General features: G+C 40.8%; 1 pseudogene; it reads left to right on the top strand.

Annotated features, from left to right (window-relative positions):
* Positions 1 to 4,493: 4,493 nt before the first annotated feature.
* LOC124558255 lies at positions 4,494 to 4,611 on the top strand (annotated as a pseudogene).
* The last annotated feature ends 16,378 nt before the right edge of the window (positions 4,612 to 20,989 follow it).

Raw genomic sequence — 20,989 nt, forward strand, 5'->3', positions numbered from 1 at the left:
TGGGTTGGAGGCAAGCTACAAAATGCTGATATGTCATATGAGGAGAAGCATCAACTCACACTGTCACCTAACCATCATCTCACATGACTCATTTCAAGGTTGCCCCCTCACCCACATATGAGGTGGGGTGGTGGATTGAGTGTGGTATCATTGGAGTCCCCCCTCTGAGACAAACAAATTTGAATTATAACTTTTTTTATCTGATGTGTAGCTATTGAGATACTTCAGTGTCTTTAGTTAAAAAGGACACCCTGCATATGTTCAGAAAACTAAATAAAGAAAAGCAATGGTGCCATATGTCAATGAGGAAATAGAAACTTTTAGCGCAGTACATGGATTGTAGAGGAACCGTGACTGAAGTTTAAAAAAATAGATGACCATGCACTGGATGGACATGTACCCTGTAGAACAGTTCATAATTTGAGGGACTCCCATGTCACTGTAAAAAAACTTCTAAGGAAAGAGAGATGAGTGCATAATAAGTGTGAAGCAAATCATGGGGCAATAGACAGAGAGATATTGAATGAAATGTATTTGGCTCTTATGAGAGAATTGTGCAATGTGTGAAGTCTACAGTGACTATTGTAGCAGAATTTTGTCAAGTGACCTTTCACAAAATACAAAAACATTCTGGTTGGATATAAAGGCTGTTGGTGGCAGCAGAGTTAGTGTCCAGTCCCTCGTGTATGTGACAGGAACTGAAATTGAGGGTAGAAAAGCAATAGCAGACATACCTAACCTCATTTTTGAATGTTTGTTTACATAGAAAAACCCAGGAGAAGTCCATCAATTTAATCCTCAAACAAAGATGAGCGAAATAAGTGTTAGTGATGTCAAAAACAGCTGAAATCACTACAATTGAGCAAAGCTCCAGTATCTGATGGAATTTGTATCAAATTCTATACTAATCTGCAGCTGAATTAGCCCCTCTCTAAGCTATAACCTACTATAGATCCCTCAAACAAAAACCATGCTCAGTAGTTTGAAGACAGTACAGGTCACACCTGTTTACATTAAGGATAGTATAAGTGATTTATTTATTATTTATTCTCCATAATAAACGAATGTGTTGTGGATGTATTTTCCACATCCTCTCATAACTTTGTGCAAACAGTTATAGTCAACAAATGTAAAAATTATATAGCTTGAATACTGGTACATATGAAAGTATAAATGAATGTATTCTGCTCCTCTGAAAGGAAGACATTGGCAAGATAGGTTAGCTACTATTGAAGATGACCAACAGGCTACAGAAGGGAAGCTGACAAGCTCACACACAAATGCACAGACAAACTGCAAATACTACCGTCCACTGTGAATCTGATGTATGGTCTATCGAACACAAAATGATGATGAAATCAACTGTTACAGGCATGCTGGTGCTGACCAAGAAGCCAACACTGGTACCCAGCAGCAGCCACTGAGTAACACTGCTCCACAACAGCAAAGGTATGCACCTGCATGATACTCACTACTAACAAAGCCGTTGCATTGCATGACCTGTCACAGGCAGCAAGAAGAGTGCTACTGCTCTTACATCTGTTGTAGAGGTTTTTTTCCCTTGGCTCTTGACTTGGCACTTTTTTCCTCTGCCCATCAAACTACTACCCCTCATTCAACTTTTGACCCAATATATCTCCAGACGAGTGCATATTAATGGTTAATTACAACCAGAAGTATGAAAAACACCACAGTACCCACATCCTGTGAGACCTCTCTTAGTGGAAACTAACTAATATCCAAAAATAGCAGTAGACCTTTTGTGTTGATCATCATGCCGGTGTGGGCATGGAGGAGCTCCACCCGTATTTTGATCTGAAAGGAATTCCTTAATACTATAAAAACATTTGTTGATAAGAAACTCTTACAAAGCCACTTCAAAGCAACTTCCATTTGAGCTTTTTAAATTTTTTAGCAGTTTGTTATTAAATCTGAACCTCATGTAAAAGGGGATGGTGTCTGCACCTTTTGTGTTGTATCATTCCAGATGATAATTGTAGCCTCTCCTAGTGTGGTAATTCTGCAATCTCTATTTAGACTATTATACTTCTTGTATTTTAAAATTAGTTGAATAGTTTTTTAAACCTATATTTACAATAATGTTAAAATATTCCTACTTTTGAAAAACACTTTGCAAGACTCACATTTTGTTTATTTTTATGTCCATACAAACTTCTTTTTCAGTACATAGATCATACACAGGACATTGGACAGAAAACCTTTTTATCTATTCATTTTACAAACATCAAACACACATCATTTAAATTGTTATAACAAATTGAATCTATACAGTTAACAATTACAAATTTTATTAAATACTATTCATTTTAAAGGTGCTCTCCTCTAACATTACCTTTATTCAGCAAAAGTAATCGATACCAAAACTATTTTTCAATCTTGCATAGTTTAATATTATCTCAGCTGTTTTCTAAGGGAATTTCTTACGATTTTGTACATAATGTATTATATTTCATGCTAAAATGTATAAAAAGAAATTACTTTGTTAGAATCAATGTGTAGTAACTCTATATGTACAGTTAAAATTACTCTTCCTTTACAAACATTTGAAATTATGAAATATCCACACACTTAAAATTCATATTATTAATTGCACATTCCGATGCTAATTATTAAATTTATTTCTGGAGTAATTTATAAAATAATGATATAACTTGGTGAAGATTCTTCTTTTGTCAGGGAAGTTTGTAAACTCTTTGGAATATTGTTAGTATCACAGAATGAGTTAGTAGTGGACATGCCTATGATGTGATTGGACATGATTTTAATTTTGGCAGTACAAATGTAATTTATGATTTAAAAGTGGAGATTGTAAGATGGTGTGATATTGAAAAATGTGAAAAAATAAAAATCAAGATATAAACAGACAACTCTTCAATAGTTATCATGTCATTTGGAACCTAAGTTGACAAAAATTTTAGCTTCAAGAATCAACCCCTAGATGTGATGTACTGGAACCAACTATGAGAAAAGAAGATGAGTAAAAAAGTTATATGTACATCTTACTCCTCTTGAAGCTTATTAAAAGAGTTAGTTGACAACCTTGACCTGCCAGATTGAGGCTTGCTTGAACTCAGTTTGGCCACTTGATTCATGATTTCCTGTCATTAAGGTCACAGTTCATAGTAATAGATGGAAAGTCATCAAGTAAAACAGAAGTAATATCCAGTGTTCCCCAAGGAACTGTTGTAGACCCTCTATTATTCCTGATCTACATTAACAACATTGGAGACAATCTGAGTAGCCCTCTTATATTATTTGCAGATGATGCTGTCATTTACCATCTTTTAAAGTCATTGGATGACCAAAACAAATTGCAAAATGATTTACATAAGCTATCTGTGTGGCACAAAAAATGGCAATTGACCCTGAATAAAGAAAAGTGTGAAGTTACTCACATGAGTACTAAAAGAAATCCGCTAAATTTTGATTATGCAATAAGTCACACACTTCTGAAGGCTGTAAATTCAACTAAATACTTAAGGATTACAATTATAAGTAACCTAAATTGGAACAATCACATAGATAATGTTGTGGGTAGAGAAATCAATGACAGTGATTCATTGGCAGAACACTTAGAAGGTGCAACAGATCTACTAAAGTGACTGCTTACACCACACTTGTCTACCCTATTCTAGAGTATTGCTCTGCAGTGTGGGATCCACATCAGGTGGGACTGACGGATGACATCGAAAAAGTTCAAAGAAGGGTGGTTTGTTTTGTGTTATCACAAAATAGAGGAGATAGTGCCACAGACATGATACATGAATTGGAGTGGCAATCATTAAAACAAAGGCGTTTTTCGTTGGGACAGGATCTTCTCATAAAATTTGTCAGCAGTTTTCTATTCCGATTGCAAAAACATTCTGTTGGCACTGACCTAAATAGGGAGAAATGATCATCATGATAAAATAAGAGAAATCAGGGCTCACACTAAAAAATTTAAGTGCTCATTTTTCCCACACATAGTTCAACAATGGAACAGTTGAGGAAGCTTGAAGGTGTTTCATTGAACCCTCTACCAGACACTCAATCGTGAATAGCAGAGTAATCATGTAGATGTAGAACTCTCATCCTCTCATGCCACTGTTTTGCGATCCTACTGATCCCCAAGACCACACTCCATGTCATCTCCTGATTGGAACCGTAATGACAAGCATCCCTCAGCCAGATCTCAGTACAGCCAACCTCATCTTCCTCACAAGGTGGGAACTACTGCAGCAAGGCTTCCAGATCTTTTGGTGGTGCTGGTCATCTGAGTACCTGCATTATCTGCAGCAGTGGGCCAAGTGGCCTGTCTCAAGTCAGAATGTGCAATCTGGTGCATTGGTCATAGTAAGAGAAGATGATCTGTCAACCGTATGTTGGAAGCCGGCCATGATTGAAGAAGTCCACCCTGGGTGTGATGGAATAGTGCAATTGGCCACTATTCGCACACTGCAAGGGTTTTCAAGAGACCAATCTGCATGGCTTAGGCCAACGGCCGTACCGCATTGGTAACACTGGTTCCCGTCAGATCACCGAAGTTAAGCACTGTCGGGCTGGGCTAGCACTTGGATGGGTGACAATCTGGTCTGCCGAGTGCTGTTGGCAAGCGGTGTGCACTCAGTCCTTGTGACGCAAACTGAGGAGCTACTTGATTGAGAAGTAGTGGCTCTGGTCTTGGAAACTGACATACGGCTGGCAGAGCGGTGTGCTGACCACATGCCCCTCCATATCCGCATCCAGTGATGCCCATGGGCTGAGGATGACACGACAGCCAGTCAGTACCTTTGGGCCTTCATGGCCTGTGCAGGAGGAGTAATCTGCAAGCTTTGTCCTTCACCAAATGATGTGATACAAAAGTGATCAGTGTATTCATGTTTTTTATTTGTGTGTTTTCTCCTTTTGTCATGTACGTACCTTGCAGCAGGCTCTGTGTACTTCATTATTTTTATGTTTAAATGTATATTTGTTTATTTGATTGTGATTTCCAGATACCAGTTGCAAACTCTATGGAGAGAATACCTGGTTGAAGGGTGCAATGTTGTGTGTATTTACTTGTGTTATTTTCTGTGATTTAGCAGGACTTGTGTTACTTGTATTATTCTGGAAAGAAATTAATATTTCTTTGGCAGCTGGTATGTTTGGTTGTTACATTGGCCTGAGTCTCTGGACAGTGCTCCCCTCTCTGGAGGTATCTGTACATGAGGGATAGTGGTTTGTGGGCCACCCTTCCAAAGACACCTAATGGTACACTCGCCACAACGAGCGAGAGATTTGGCAGTGGTGAATAGGCTGTTGGTCGGACAGCTGTCCTTAGCTCATGGTCGCACAAGCCATATAAATGGCAAAGATGTATATTTTGATTGTTAACTTACCTATGAATAATAAGGGATTATCTCAACTCTCAAGTTTCATTGCTATCTGAGTGGATTCGAACCATTATATAGTCCTCTTCAATTCATCGTCTTATGGTAAATTTACATTTTCGTCTGCAGACATTAACATAGTGATAAGTCAAAAAAAAAATTACAGATACAAGTACAGTCAAATTTGGAAATAAAAGCTAATAGTGGGCCCCTTGAGGAGCTGCTGTGAATCTCTGTCTTGAGAGAGCTTCCCAGGTACCAAACATACCTCAAGTACTTTCCTCATCTGTGGATCCTGGATCCACCATTACTAATCCATTTGACTACAAGTGGCAAGCCAGTGAAAGGTATAGGTGCCCTGTACACGCTAAGCGGGGATCAGGGAGAACTCAGGGTGTTATGCTGACCCCTAACTAATAGGTTTGAAGGGCTGTCTCTCCCTGAAATTGAAACTCTGTCATTGGTACTCATTTCACCTGCTGGGGAACTTGATTTGTCCTGTCTCAACAGGAGACAAACTCAAGAGGATTTGATCTATTAATCATCAGCAGTTCAAATGTATAGTGAATAACTGTACTCTTTAGGGAAATGACAGCAAGGGACAGGAATGAACACCATGTGGACTCAGAGTATGGGCCCAGCAGCCTCATTCAACAGCTTTGCACCAGCTGTTGAGCGAACAGAGTGGATCCAACTTCAGATTGTGGCCCATTTTAGACGAAAAACAATGCCTGTCATCTGTACTCTGAAGTCATACTTGAATCATTACAGTGACTGCAAGAGAAAATTGAGAAGATCGGCCATGTGCATGGAGTTTCAACAAAGCTCACAATTTGCAGCATTGTCTGTAGAAGTGACCATTGTTCCCCCTTTCTCAGTCAAGTGGAAGGATTGAACCATAGACTTTGAAGGTTATGTGGCAATCTAGGCAGCACATTCCAAGCTTTGCATCATAGGGTTGAGAATTGTAGGATCTTCCTATAGGTCAGCTGTTCACTACACATCAGAGGCTGCTACCAGGCAGCTGACTGTGCATGGTGCACACAAGGTTTTTCAAATTAGATGGCTCTCCATCCAGTCTAGGCAATTACAGTTGTAAAGGACCCAGAGCTATTAGTGTAAGATTCAAAAGGTGCTCCCCACTGGCAAGAGTACAAATATACTAATAGTTAAGTGCTGAAGCATTCACAACAAATTACCAGTGTTTGAAGCACTCCTGAAAAGCAGTGATGCTCACATGATCCTAGGTACAGAAAGCTGGTTAAAACTTTAAGTTGATAGCATTGAGATTTTTGGGAAAAAGGATAGACTAATGAGACATGGAGATGGTGTATTTATTGCAGTAGACAGGAAATTCAGATCCATAGAGATAAAAATTGAAGCTGTTTGCAAGACTGTTTGGGCAAGACTTGGTATCAAGGGTGGGTGTAACATGTAACTGGATCCTTCTATCACCAACCAGACTCACCACCTGATGTTATTGAAAACTTTAGAGAAAACCTCAGTTAACTTGTACTGAAGTTCTCCAGTCATACTGAAATCTTCAGTAGAGACTTTAATCAACCAACAATCAATTGATAAAATAAGACATCCTGTGAAACATTATCAAATGCTTCCCTGAAAACTGCCTAGAACATATGGCCCAGAACCCCACTCATAATGGAAATATATTAGATCTAATGTCCAATAAATAGACCTGAAGAATTTTATGATGCCCACATTGAAACTAGCATTATTGATCATGGTGTGGTTATGGCAAAATGATCACTGTGCTTATAAAATGTTACATGTGTTCCTGAAGTGAGTAAGTTCTTTTCTTAGAGCCTTTGAAGTGGGAGTTGTGGAGTTGAAAGATTCAACTCTCTGACCAAATGGCTTGGCTCAAATTGTACAAAATGTTGGGATGTGTCTTGTGCACCTGCCCAATCAGGATGTTTACAAGAAACATCTGACATACTACTTCATTCAGAATGCATTATCTGAAGTTTCTTTGGATAGAAAGGTACATTAACACCAGAACCATGTAGTATAGCTTTTCTAGCAGACTCCAAATCAGTATAAATCATTCCACTCATGTTTGTTGCATTGATGCCTTTTACTTTGCAAATGCTGAAGTAACAGTCATCTAGGTGGTTCTTTGGTCAATGCCACACCATTGGAACTCAAAGAGTAATGGACTTTAATTTTCCCTTTGACTAGTTTCTTAAATCCACAACACAAATGCTACACACTTTATGCTATGAAGGGCCCAAGGTTGATCTTAATCTGCCAGTTTCACTACAAAATAAGCAAAAGAGACACTTTTAACGAATGAGGTTATGTTCTGTTTCAGAGAGGCTATCATAAAACATCCACAAATATAAGAAAATATATCTGGATTGTTCAAATACTTTCTCCTCTACATGGTTACAGCTGAACAAATAAACCAAGCCAAACAGTCTGCTGAAACTTTCTCCTAAATACTCTTGTTCAAAACTCATTGAGTAACTTGGATTTGATTCCCACCACTATAACAGTGGAAAGTCTGCCCCGGTAGCTGAGTGGTCAGTCTGCCTTCGGCAGGGCAACAGAGCGGACGCGTATGTGTTGACTTCGTGTGGCGTGCGAGCTCGCCTTGTTTACTTTCTGACGGCCATTGCTTAAGTGCCAGCTTACCTTGTACGATCCATGGCGAACCGTTACCGTAAATCAACACTCCAATTTACTTTCTGCAATGATTATGCCCGACCCAAAGCACTCGAGGTGGAGCGTTTTCTGCAAGAGGAAGTGAAGATCCAGGCGACCGATATTATCGGCATACATTTGTCCATCGTCAGGAGCACGGTCTATGTGAAAATCATTAACGACGCGGCGTGCGAAAGCATACTATGTGAGACCAAACAGGGGCTCCGCTTCTGTCATGCTGATGGCAATGTGGGGGAGGTAACCGTCGACCATGCAGGCTTAGGTATGCGAACGATACGCATTTTCGAATTGCCATTCGAACTTCCTGCTGAGGAAGTCGTCGCGGCACTATGCCCATACGGCACAGTCCATGGCCACACTGCGGAGACGTGGACACAGTTTTGGATGTATCCTGTCCTAAATGGGGTCCGACAGGTCACCATAGATCTCCGAAGCCACGTCCCATCCTACTTACAGATCGGTGGATGCCGTGCAATAATTATATACGACGGCCAGCCTCGGACCTGTTCCGGGTGCGGCAAATAAGGCCACCTTAGATCCGAATGCCTACATCGGCATATTACACAACTTCCAGCTGCCAAAGAACCACCCACGTCACAACCTACAGTGCTACCGGTGACCTATGCTGCTGCTCTAGCTTCTCCTACCACTTTGCAACGTCGCCCGGTCACCACAAACAACGCCACCAACGAGCCCGACCAGACACTGACGGAGAGCGCCTCGGACGACCTGCCGCCTCGGCCGGCCATCGACGCCGCTCCGAAGATGCCGGCGCAACCAGACGCTGACCCTGACCTCGGAAACACGATGGAGATTGACTCGCTCATCGTTCCTACAGCGGCCTTTCTGCCACAACGACGCGACTCCCTTCCATCGTCGGACACGGAGGGTCGCACAAGGAAACAACGTTCCCCAAAACGTCGCAAGCAAAGACGTCGCACCATTTCCGGCCAAGAGGAGATGTTACAAGCCGAGGAGGAGGTAACCATCAACCAGCACGAGGCCTCAGAACCCGCTACTGCTGACGAAGATGTAATGAGCGCAGAGACATCTATCGGTGTGCCTGCACCCCGTGCTGATGCTGAACTAAATCATGAAAGTATCACAGGCGACACTACACCACGCACAATTACAACATCTTCTGCAGACAAAATGGACAATACCCCAGTTTCCACTTCCACAGCGTGGCACAAGGAGGAGGTCAAGGAGCAGGAGCCGTTACAGGACCCTGTGCCGTCACGGCCGCACCACTAATCATACTCTCCCCATACTCCCCTGCGGGCCAGCAGGATAACGTTCCACTGTGATGCACACACCCTTGCGCAGACAGTGGAGTCAACCAGCCTCCAGCAATCCGACACCAGGCCTACCGGATAGCAACCATCAACACCAACAACATCCGTTCCAGGGTGAAAATCCGCCTTATGCAGGAGATGTTCTGGGCTTCGGATATCGATTTCGCCCTTCTGCAGGAAGTTCACTTGGCTAGTCTCCCAGATATCAATGGCTATACCGCCTACACCTCCACAAGTGATCCTATGGGCCGCGGGGTGGCCATCTACGTCCGCCACGGGATTTCTGTGACCAATGTCGCCTTCCTTCCATCAGCTCGGGGCATGGCACTCACTGCCATGGGGACATGCATCATTAATGTCTACGCTCCCTCAGGCACCGACCAACGGCATGAATGAGCCCAGTTTTATTCCGAGGAAATCGCTCCCCTGTTTTTAGGGCGTTATGACCATTGCCTACTAGGAGGTGATTTTAACTGCGTTCTGCATCCTAAAGATCAGATTCCCCACTATACTATATGCCAGGAGCTACGTATAGTGGTGCGAGACCTCCTGCTTCATGATACCTGGGAAGTTCAACATGGCAACCTTTCCGGCCATACCTTTCTTACAAGTCATTCCGCAAGCCAACTAGACAGGATATATGTCTCACAAACTCTTAGACCTGTGATACGGGGCGCCGAATGCTGGCCGCTGGCCTTTTCCGACCATTGCGCTTACATCTGTACGGTCCTCCTTCCGCCGCAATCAGTATGGCGCAGCCGTGCGCCATGGAAACTCAATACCTCACACTTGCACGACATGTCGTGTCGCCAACAAGTCACTGACATGTAGACAACCTGCAAACGACACCTTCCCCGCTACCACTCGACATTGACATGGTGGTTGGACTGCGCCAAGCCGGCGGTCTGGAGGACACTGATGAGATATGGGAAGGACATGGCCGACTGGCATCGCACCACTGTTGACTTCTATTACGCGATTCTCCGAGATCTGGATGCTCAACCGCCAACCCCGGACAACCAGTTGGAATGGCAAAGAACTAAGGCGAAGATAATTGCGCTGGAACGCCGGAAACTGCAAGGGGTCGTGATATGGACACGGCGCCACGATCACGCGGATTTAGAAATTCCATCCATGCATGATATAGTGGCCGACAAACGAAGGCGTCGTCGGCAGATCATCAGCACTCTGACCACGCCTCATGGAACGCAAGTGACCACTCAGAATGACATTGTCCACGCATTCGTCGAGCACTACTGTCGTAGTTATAGTGATGAAGACGCTGAAACTGCAGCAGACAACTCCATTTTGCATCACGTCACATGCACCCCCCCCACACGGAGGCGGATGCTTTGACAGTGGCGGTCACGCTAGACGAAGTCAACAACGCAGTCGCCAAGGGTGCAGTCAACAGATTGCCCGGCATTGACGGCTTACCGATTGAGTTTTACTGTACCTTTCGGGACCTCATGGCACCACGGTGGATGACTATGTATTAAGAACTGGTGACATCTGACCAAGCAATCTCACCTGCCTTTGGTGAGGCCATCATTATACCAGTCCACAAACCAGCCCGAGGTTCGATGGTCACGAGTTACAGACCGCTCACCCTACTCAATGCCGATAACAAGATTTTCGTGTGCTTACTGGCAATGCGGCTCCAAACTACACTCCCTCGTATCCTCTCGCCAGTGCAAACAACGCCTGGTGGACAGGTTAACATACAGACTGCCACAGGGGAATGCCGCGACTTAATTGCGATAGCGGCAGCCTGCAGACTCCGGGCAGCGGTCGTCGCTATAGACTTCGACAGCGCCTTCAATAAAGTGCGTCATTGTTTCCTGTTTTCAATGGCAGCCCGAATGGGCATCCCCCCTCCGTTTCTCGACGTCATCCGGCGTCTTTACAACAGTGCCAGTTCACGTGTCCAAGTCAATGGACGTTTAGCAGGGCTGGTAGCTATCTGCTGTTCGATACAGCAGGGGTGCCCCCTCTGTACCCTCCTGTATACCATTGCCCCTGAGCCCCTTATTGGTGGCTTGACGACCAAGCAATCTGGCCTCACCCTACGCCAACACACTTTTCGCTGTCGGGCATATGCTGATAACCTCCTCCTCCTCATTCGCTCCAGCTCTGAGATTCGGGAAGTCTTCTACTTGATTACCCGTTATGGGGCTACCGCTGGCACTGCCATGAATGTTGCCAAATCTTCGACAATGCACATTGGACGAGGCCTCCAGTAGGGTGAAGTGGCACCCCTGCTGCTTGTGCGGACTTTCCGGTACCTGGGCATTACCTTTACCCCCGCGGTCACACGCACAGCAGCAACGAATTTCCGTCGCCTGTTACACGTCATCCGCAACGACATCCACCAGAACCTCTTGCGCCACCAGGACACACTTCAACGGGTTGAGTTTATTAATCTTTATGTGACATCAAAATTGGTTCACATCGCGCAAGTTCTCCCTCTGCCAACTGCAATTGGGCACAACCTTCAGGCGGCTTTTGGCTATTATCTCATGGCTGGTTCAATGTTTAAAGTCTGTTATGAGACACTTACCCTGCCCTCACGGTATGGTGGCGTCAGGCTCGTCAATGTCTGTATGCGAGCTGCAGCCTTGTACATGAGTACCATGAGAAAACAGTGGATGGGCCAGGGTACATCTCTAACACGCAGCTTGCTTGAGGTCCTCCTACCTGCTTCCAACTCATCACGGTGTCTGTCAGCCATATCGTGCCTTATATGTCCCATATTTTGACCTTTTTCGTCGACTACAGTTACATACATACCAGTCTCCCAGATACACGCCCACCTAGTACTAAGGATTTTTACAGCCTGTTGCTGCGCTGTGTTCCCCGGAATGTGATGGAGACCAAAGATCCCTCCATCCAGTGGCCTATAGTATGGACTACCGTCCACCAGCTCTTCCTCCCTACGAACGTCCGGGCACTGTGGTATCACATAGTCAACAGGAAATTTGCCATGAAGCAGTGCCTGCACAACATTGGCTTGTCAGAATCCCCTCTTTGTCTCCTTTGCCAGCAACAGGACACTGATGAACACCGTATGACATGTGCCTCATTGCAAGATGTATGGCGCTTCGTGCAGCAAATCATTGCCTGCTTTCTCCGGGTGCCACCAGACACAATCGAACGTCAAATGTTTCTATACCCGGAGGACCGACATTTTCCCGCCACCAAATGTCATGCTATTACATGGGTCAAAGGGTGGGCGGTCGCTTATCTCTTTCATGAGGGCCCTAAATCCTTCCTCGACTTCTGGACCTATTTACAAACAGCCCATGCAGCTCTCGAAAACACAACGCATTACCGAACATTATTTGCTAACTATCTTCGATCGGTCTTTGTTAGACCTCCACTGAGCTGGGGGGGTGCCTGGCTCAGAGGGCACCCTCCCCTCCTCCCCCGACGGTGTCTGAGTTTCAACCGCCTATGATCTATTCTACTTCTGATCTCCGCGGATGGGAGAGCACGTTGCAGATTGCGCGGATTTTATTTCTTTTTGCTTTTCCTTTTTCCTTTCTTTTTCTTTAACCAGAATTTATATTTCTTTTCTCTTTCGCTGACGTGTTCCCATAATTTCATGATATTAGTGAATCTTACAAAAACACATGCAAATAAATAAATAACAATCCCTTCCACTACTGTTGATTCCTGTGTCTCCCATTTCCCTAAGCACCACAGGCTCGGTGGTGGTGAGGGGGACACCGTGGCCAGGCCTCAGGTTTTGACCGCTGCCCACATTGCCCCCCGAGACCCCACCAGTCCACTACATTTAATAAAACAAAAAAATAAAAATAAATAAAAACAAAAGTGGTCAGCGTGACAGTATGTCAATCCTAAGGGCCCGGGTTCGATTCCTGCCTGGGTCGGAGATTTTTTCCACTCAGGAACTGGGTGTTGTGTTGTCCTAATCATCATCATTTCATCCCCATCGACGTGCAAGTCACCGAAGTGGCATCAAGTCGAAAGACTTGCACCAGGTGAACGGTCTACCCGACGGGAGGCCCTAGTCACACGACATTATTTATTTATAATGGTGGAAAGTCCTGCTATCTGCTGATATGTCCTATATAATGAAAACCACACAATGCATGTTGTACCACCATATAGCGAGACCTTCAGAGGTGGTGGTCCAGATTGCTGTTCACACTGGTAACTCTAATACCTAGTAGCATGTTGTCTTGCACTGATGCATGCCTGGATTTGGTGTGGCATACTATGCACAAGTTCATCAAGGCACTGTTGGTTCAGATTGTCCCACTCCTCAATGGCTGGGTTCAGCTTAGATCCCTCTGAGTGGTTGGTGGTGGGTCACATCATCCATAAACAGGCCTTTTGAATCCATCCTAGACATGTTTGATAGGGTTCATGCATGGAGAAAATGCTGGCCACTCTAGTTGAGCGATGTCATTATCCTGAATGAAGTCTTTCACAAGATGTGCATGATGGGAGTGCGATTTGTCGTCCATGAAGATGAATGCCTCGCCAATATGCTGCCAATATTGTTGCACTATTGGTCGGAGGATGGCATTCACGCATCACACAGCCATTACGGCGCCTTCCATGACCACCAGAGGTGTACGTTGACCCCACATAATGCCACCACAAAACAGCAGTGAACCTCCACCTTGCTGCACTCACTGGACAGTGTGTCTAAGTTGTTCAGCCAGACCGGATTGCCTTCAAACACATCTCTGATGATTGTCTGGTTGAAGGCACATGTGACACTCATCAGTGAAGAGAACGTGATGCCAATCCTGAGCAGTCCATTCGGCATGTTGTTGAGTCCATCTGTACCATGTTGCATGGTGTTGGGGTTGCAAAGATGGATCACGCCATGGTCGTCAGGAGTGAAGTTGCACATCATGCAGCCTATTGTGAACAGTGTGAGTCATAACATGATGTCCTGTGGTTGCACCAAAAGCATTATTCAACATGGTGGCCTGCTGTCAGGGTTTCTCCAAGCCATAATCCACAGGTAGCGGTCATCCACTGCAGTAGTAGCCCTTGGGTGGCTTGAGCAAGGCATGTCATTGACAGTTTCTGTCTCTCTGTACCTCCTCCATGTCTGAACATCAATTTGGTTCACTCCCAGATGCCTGGAAACTCCCCTTGTTGAGGGCCCTTCCTGGCACACAGTAACAATGTGGACACGATCAAACCAAGCTATTGACTATCTAGGCATGATTGAATGACAGACAACATGAGTCCTGTGCCTCCTTCCTGGTGGAATGACTGGAACTGATCGGCTGTTGGATCCCCTCCATCTAACAGCCACTGCTCATGCATGGTTGCTTACATCTCTGAATGGTCAAAGGGACTGTGTCTGTGATACAATGCCCACAGTCAACATCTATCCTCAGGAGTTCTGGGAACTGGAGTGATGCAAAACTTTTTTTGATGTGTGTATATGAATGAATTTCTGATCTTGTGAAGAAACAAGACCAAGAGCCAACCAACAAAATCGTATCAACAGTGATGAGATACAACCAACAATGACGGACCAGATCGAATGAAAGAGTACTTTACAACTACTATAGGGACATCAAAAAAGAAAGATAAGTGCAAATTATTTATGATATTAATATTTTTGTAGACTCATGTGATTGTTAACAAAATGAAAAGAGATGATGGTAGCAGTGATGTAGAAGTGAAAGCTGTAGGACCTAGCCAGGAGATGTTTCAGCCGAGTGAAAGTGTAGTCAGCAAAGATATAGTACAAACTGATGTTCTTCAGTTAATTTTGACAAAACTAGAGGAAATGAAGACAGATAATAATAGTAAATTTAGTGCAGTTAATGATCAGTTAATTGAAAAATTTACTTCACTACAAGGACAATGAAATGACCTAAAAACTGAAAACAATAGTAAAATGGATAGGGTACAATACCAAATAGATCAACTTTGTAATCAGGTTTCAGAACTAAATAATGGGTTGTCAGAGGGATGAAAAGTGTGAATGAAAAAGGTAATATCTTAGAAAATAAGTTCATTGTCAAATCTGCAAAACAGATGAAGTGTTAATGATATCAGAGTTGAACAGAAGGCTGTAGCGGAAGAAATGGAACAGAACTTCAAAAAATTTTAAATGTGGAAACAATATGCAGCCATAATCTAAATGTTTCAGATAAAAAAAATTCAGTGTTTCAGGAAAATTTTATTCACAAAAATCTGTATGCAAACAATGGTATTGCATCATCCAGCATTCTTATCAAAAGCTTTCCATCAGATAATTTGCATCCAGTGGCTTTTCTGCACCACTGTATAGATAATTTTGTGCCAGACATGAGTGAACCTCAAAAAATTAAATTTGTTAAAAGATGTCTTGAAGGAATGCTCTGTTTTGGGTAAATTCAAATTTAAGCCAGTGTGAAACATATCAATGTTTTGGAAAATTTGATCAGAAGCTGAACAGGGGAGAATTAAAAATTAATTTTTGAATGGTCCTCATTATAGGAAAGGGATGGTACTCTGAAAGAGTTTCATAAGAACTAACATAAGAAATTAACACACCTCGACAAACCATTTGATGAAATGACACTGACTGATGCACTTAACAGGAGATTACCAGAAAGGTTGCAATGGGATTTTAATACATGGAAATGATGATTGTCTTGAACAATTTTTACAATATGTTGACAGGCTGAATGGTATAGGAAAGAAGTATGTACAATAATAATCGAAATGACAGAAATCATAATGGGAATAGTTGCAGAAACAGAGATATTGGCAACTTCTATCAGGGTCAAAATATTGACAGAGACAGAAATTTTGAACATCAGCGGAATAGAAATAATCCAGAAAACAGTTTAATAGAAGAAACAATCATAGAGATAACTACTCAGGATATGGCAGTCTGCCTCAATGAAGGTCCACAGTTTTGGGGTGAGGAAACACAACAAGCACAGGACCTCTAATTTACACGTACTATTAGACAATAACAACAGTACTAATAATATGGCACAGGAATCTGAAGTTGAACAGGAGGAATATCAGATTTCTCATTTATGTTTTGATCAAAAGTTTTGAGGTATTATGTTTAATTATAATGTAGGTACTAATCACAAACCAGAAACTGAGATTAGTGTGAATTTTGACGTAGTATGTACTAAAGATTTTTTTTCTCTTGGTCAGTAAACAGGGTTATTGAAGTATGTAAATCAGGTGATTTTTGATGTAGATGTGAATGAAAACTATGAAATAATTGAAGTTGGTAAGTCTGAGACTGGTAGTTTATTGCAGATGAATGTAGGTGAGGTGAATGACTTTGATGGAGATGAGACTTGCGTTGTTAATGATGTTGTTGGTAAAGCAATTTTGGAAGAATATGATGATGATGATGATAATGATGATGATAATGGAACGTTGTTTATTGTGTAAAATGAAGTGATTTCTAAAGGTCTGTCTTATCTATTGACTGAGTTTAAATCTATGATACACTGTATAATTATGTTTTGTAATAGATTTGTGTTTTCAAGTTTGATACATATATACCTTGAGACTGAATGAGTAGATCCTTTTACAATTTTGAAATGGGACAATGTTCATAATTTGTATTGCAAATATTAGGAATCATATCTTAGTATATCTGCTTATTGCCTTATTAGTTCATTTCCTCATTGCATTAATTTTAGTATCAGGTATTTGTGGAATTTAAGAATAATGAAGTTTCAGAGTTATTTGTGAATGATGTTGACAATACAGGTAAGGTAAGTGAGGTATGTGATGATGTAAGTGAGAGTCATGAAATACTAGTCCAGTCGAAGCAGTTTTTTGTTAATGTCATGCAGAGTAATGATCCAAAGAGTAAAGGTGAGTTATCTGTAAGCCTAGAGAATAAAGGTGAAAACTTTTTGAAGTTTTTTTGGTACCAGATTGATGATAACATACATAAATGTGCATTCTGGAATAAGTTAGCTATGGTTAGTCAAAACTTGTATCCAAATTGGTGGAATGAAGTGAAAGAAGATCTAAGTAGGAAGTATAATTTTGACAGTGATATATTTTGTGTTCCTTCTGTAATAAGTGATGTTAGTTGTGCTATGGGATCCATTCATTGCAACCAAAGTAAAACTACGATACCAGTAAAATTGATAAAACCCTGCAGTGCGGATGTAGAATTTGATGAAATAAAAAGTGGTCTTTTACATGAAGTGTCTAATAACAGAGATGATGAGTCAGATTTTGGATGTCCTTACATTAAGACTAAGATTGTTTAGTGGGAAGGGAACAGTTTGACTGAAATAAAGGTAGCCCAATTTGTGGCATATCAGAACGATTTAGAGACAAGATCAAGTATAGGAAGAATTCTGTGGAGACGTCCATTGTACATGCAAAAGTAATATGAGCTACTGGTAAGCAAAGCAAGTATTGAAATGTCAAAGAGAACAAGACCTATGAACATGGATGCATAATGACTCCTAGTCCAGAAGAAAATATACACTATCTTTGTAGATTTATAAAGACTATATAATTTTGTTTTGTTTATTATGTAATATGAAGTGATTTCTAAAGGTCTGTCTTATCTATTGGCTGAGTTTAAATCTATGATACACTATATAATTATGTTTTGTAATAGATTTGTGTTTTCAAGTTTGATACTTATATACCCTGAGACTAAATGAGTAGATCCTTTTACAATTTTGAAATGGGACAATGTTCATAATGTGTAGTGCAAATATTAGGAATCATATCTAAGTATATCTGTGTATTGCCTTGTTAGTTCATTTTGTCTTTACATTTAACTCTGATTATTAATGTTTCATGTGTGAACAGTTTTTAGTCTTATCTGATGTAAATCTTTCATAATTGCTTTTGGAATGTAAATAGGGAGAGCATATGCCAAGTGATGTGAAGAAGGTATTGACCACATATTTAGTACACAAAACAATATTTTCAGGATTTGATGCATATGCTAGACAGGAAATTACCAATCTGCTGGAGCATGTGATGAGAACTGCAGGGAGGAAACTTAGAGGTGTTGGCAGATCTACTCCCCCAAACTGCTGTATGGCTGTACCCTGCTGCACCAGTAAACTTAGAAGAGATCGTGGGTGCTGGGTACTGTACTCAAGTACCTGTTGATTGGATCTGTGTTGTGACTGATGTTTGTGAACTGTTAGCCAAGACTGCTAAAGACAGTGTTATACAGCATAAATGCAATTTTTTTTTTTTTTTTTTTTTTTCCAAGTAGGGTGATTGACTATCCAATGCATTATGCAACTTTAAATCAGTAGGTATTTTTTTATCAATTGTAAATGAATCTTCTAGGTCTCTATGTATGTAGGTTAGTCTGTAGGGTCAATTAGCAAATAGTGTGAAAGACATTTCCTAGTATAGACAATATAACAAGGTTTATACATGTCTCCTTTCATACACTGATTTTGGTTCTCAAGCTACTGAATTATGTCATCATTCAAAGCTAATTATGACTCTGTTTATGTGTATTTATGATTATAAACTTTACTCATTTTGTTGTGTTGAAACATTTTCTGCTGGTTTGTAACCGGTGTGGTTTGAAGTCATGGGACAATCCCCAACTGTAAGCTTAGACCCTAATATTTTTTCATTATTTTGTCCTTTCATGAGTCAACATATCCTTAAATAATCTGGTTTATGTGGCTGATTGATTTTGTACAATATTCCTACTCATGGTTGAATATATTCTTCTGATCTGTGCACGGCACTGTGAGTTTTTCGAGTTGACTCACTCATTGTACATTTAGGCTCTGAATTTTTTTCTCTTCTCCTTTGAAGATTTTTAAGTTATGATTTTATGGATCTGAAGTTTCAATTTGTAATTTTAGTAATTTACATTGTCTCTGTATTTATTTATATAGTTTAGTATTGCAATGTTGTAGTTTTGACGTTGTATCAATTGTTTTGTGACAGAATGTTCCACAGATCTGAAAATCTGAATGCCATGTCCTCATATATGTATAGATTATGACATCTATAGGAGATATTTTTCTTAAGTTTTCTGTAATATGTTATGTATCAGATACTTCTATACACGTGTATTCTATCTTTTGACATCATTTTGTACACTTTTTGGTAAACCTTATAGTCTCTCACAATATATCATAAACACATTGTTTCCACATTTTGTCAGGACGTATTCTAAAGGGACACCCTCTTTTAAAATTAACTTCATTCAACAGAAGTAATTAATACCAAAAATATTTTCAAATCTTGTACAAGTTAATACTACCTCAGCTGTTTTCTAAAGGAATTTCTTATGATTTTGTTCATGATGTATTATATTTCATGCTAAAATGTATAAAAAGAAATTACTTTGTTAGAATCAATGTGTAGTAACTCTATATGTACAGTTAAAATTACTCTTCCTTTACAAACATTTGAAATTATGAAATATCCACACACTTAAAATTCGTATTATTAATTGCATGATCTGATGCTAATTATTAAATTTATTTCTGGACTCATTTATAAAATAATGATATAACTTGGTGAAGATTCTTCTTTTGTCAAAGAAGTTTGTAAACTCTTTGGAATATTGTTAGTACCATAGATTGAGTTAGTAGTTGGCATGCATCTGATATGGTTGGACATGTTTTTAAGAATGTAATTTCTGATTTAAAAGTGGAGATTGTAAAGATGGTATAATATTGAAAAATGTGAAAAAATAAAAATCAGGATAAAAAAAGACAGCTCTTCAGTAGTTATCGTGTCATTTGGAACCTACAATGTCAAAAATTTTAGCCTTGAGAATCAACCCCTACAAGTGACAAACTGGAGCCAACTATGAGAAAAGAAGATAAGTAAAAAAGTTATTTGTACATCTTACTACTTGCAAACCTTATTAAAAGAATTAGTTATTTTGACAAGAGTGACAATCAACAAATTTTGTGAGGGAGGGTAAGATTACAATGTTTATAATTTATTTCTACAATTAAATATACAAATTCCCTTTATCCTTTCATAAGAAACCTTAAGATTGAATAGTAGCAGTTTCTCAGAAGGCAGGCTGTTACAGACTTTTGAAAGATCTGTAGGTCAGGAAGAGATTTTATATGTCTTGATTATCTGTTGTATAGATTTGTTCCTACATGATATACGCCTTTTTGGCATAATGTGGTGTTGCAATGACTAATATGTATGTCACTATCTGACCTTGTACTGTAATCATGTACACTTTTTGTTTTGAGGAAAACGGTTCTCTTTTCTCAGTGTACTTTGTGTTTACGTGCATCACTACTTCCAGTATATAAATGCAGGGAAGGGTTAAGATCTGTAGATCTTTAAAGACAGAAAATGATACCATACTTCAGTATCGAATATACACAAGCAAAGAACACAGCCCTAACTGTTTCTTCACTATAATTGTTACAAAGAATTCTTACCACATAGCTCAGTTTTGCCAGTTTTGAATTTAGGGATGTGATATGAGAGCTCCATTTAAGATTTTCCTTGGTATGAATCCCAAGAGACTTAATTTCAGTGACGGCACAAATGTTTTGGTTATCTATACATATTATGGCTGTGCTGCATTTTTATTTTGATCTGTGTGGAAATTCAGGAGTACTGTTTTCGGGGGATTAACTACCAGTCTCTTTCTGGTAAACCATTCAGACACTTCTTTCATAATATCTTATG

This window comes from Schistocerca americana, chromosome 1 (assembly GCF_021461395.2).
Source record: "Schistocerca americana isolate TAMUIC-IGC-003095 chromosome 1, iqSchAmer2.1, whole genome shotgun sequence".
NCBI classification, from domain to species: Eukaryota; Metazoa; Arthropoda; class Insecta; order Orthoptera; family Acrididae; genus Schistocerca; species Schistocerca americana.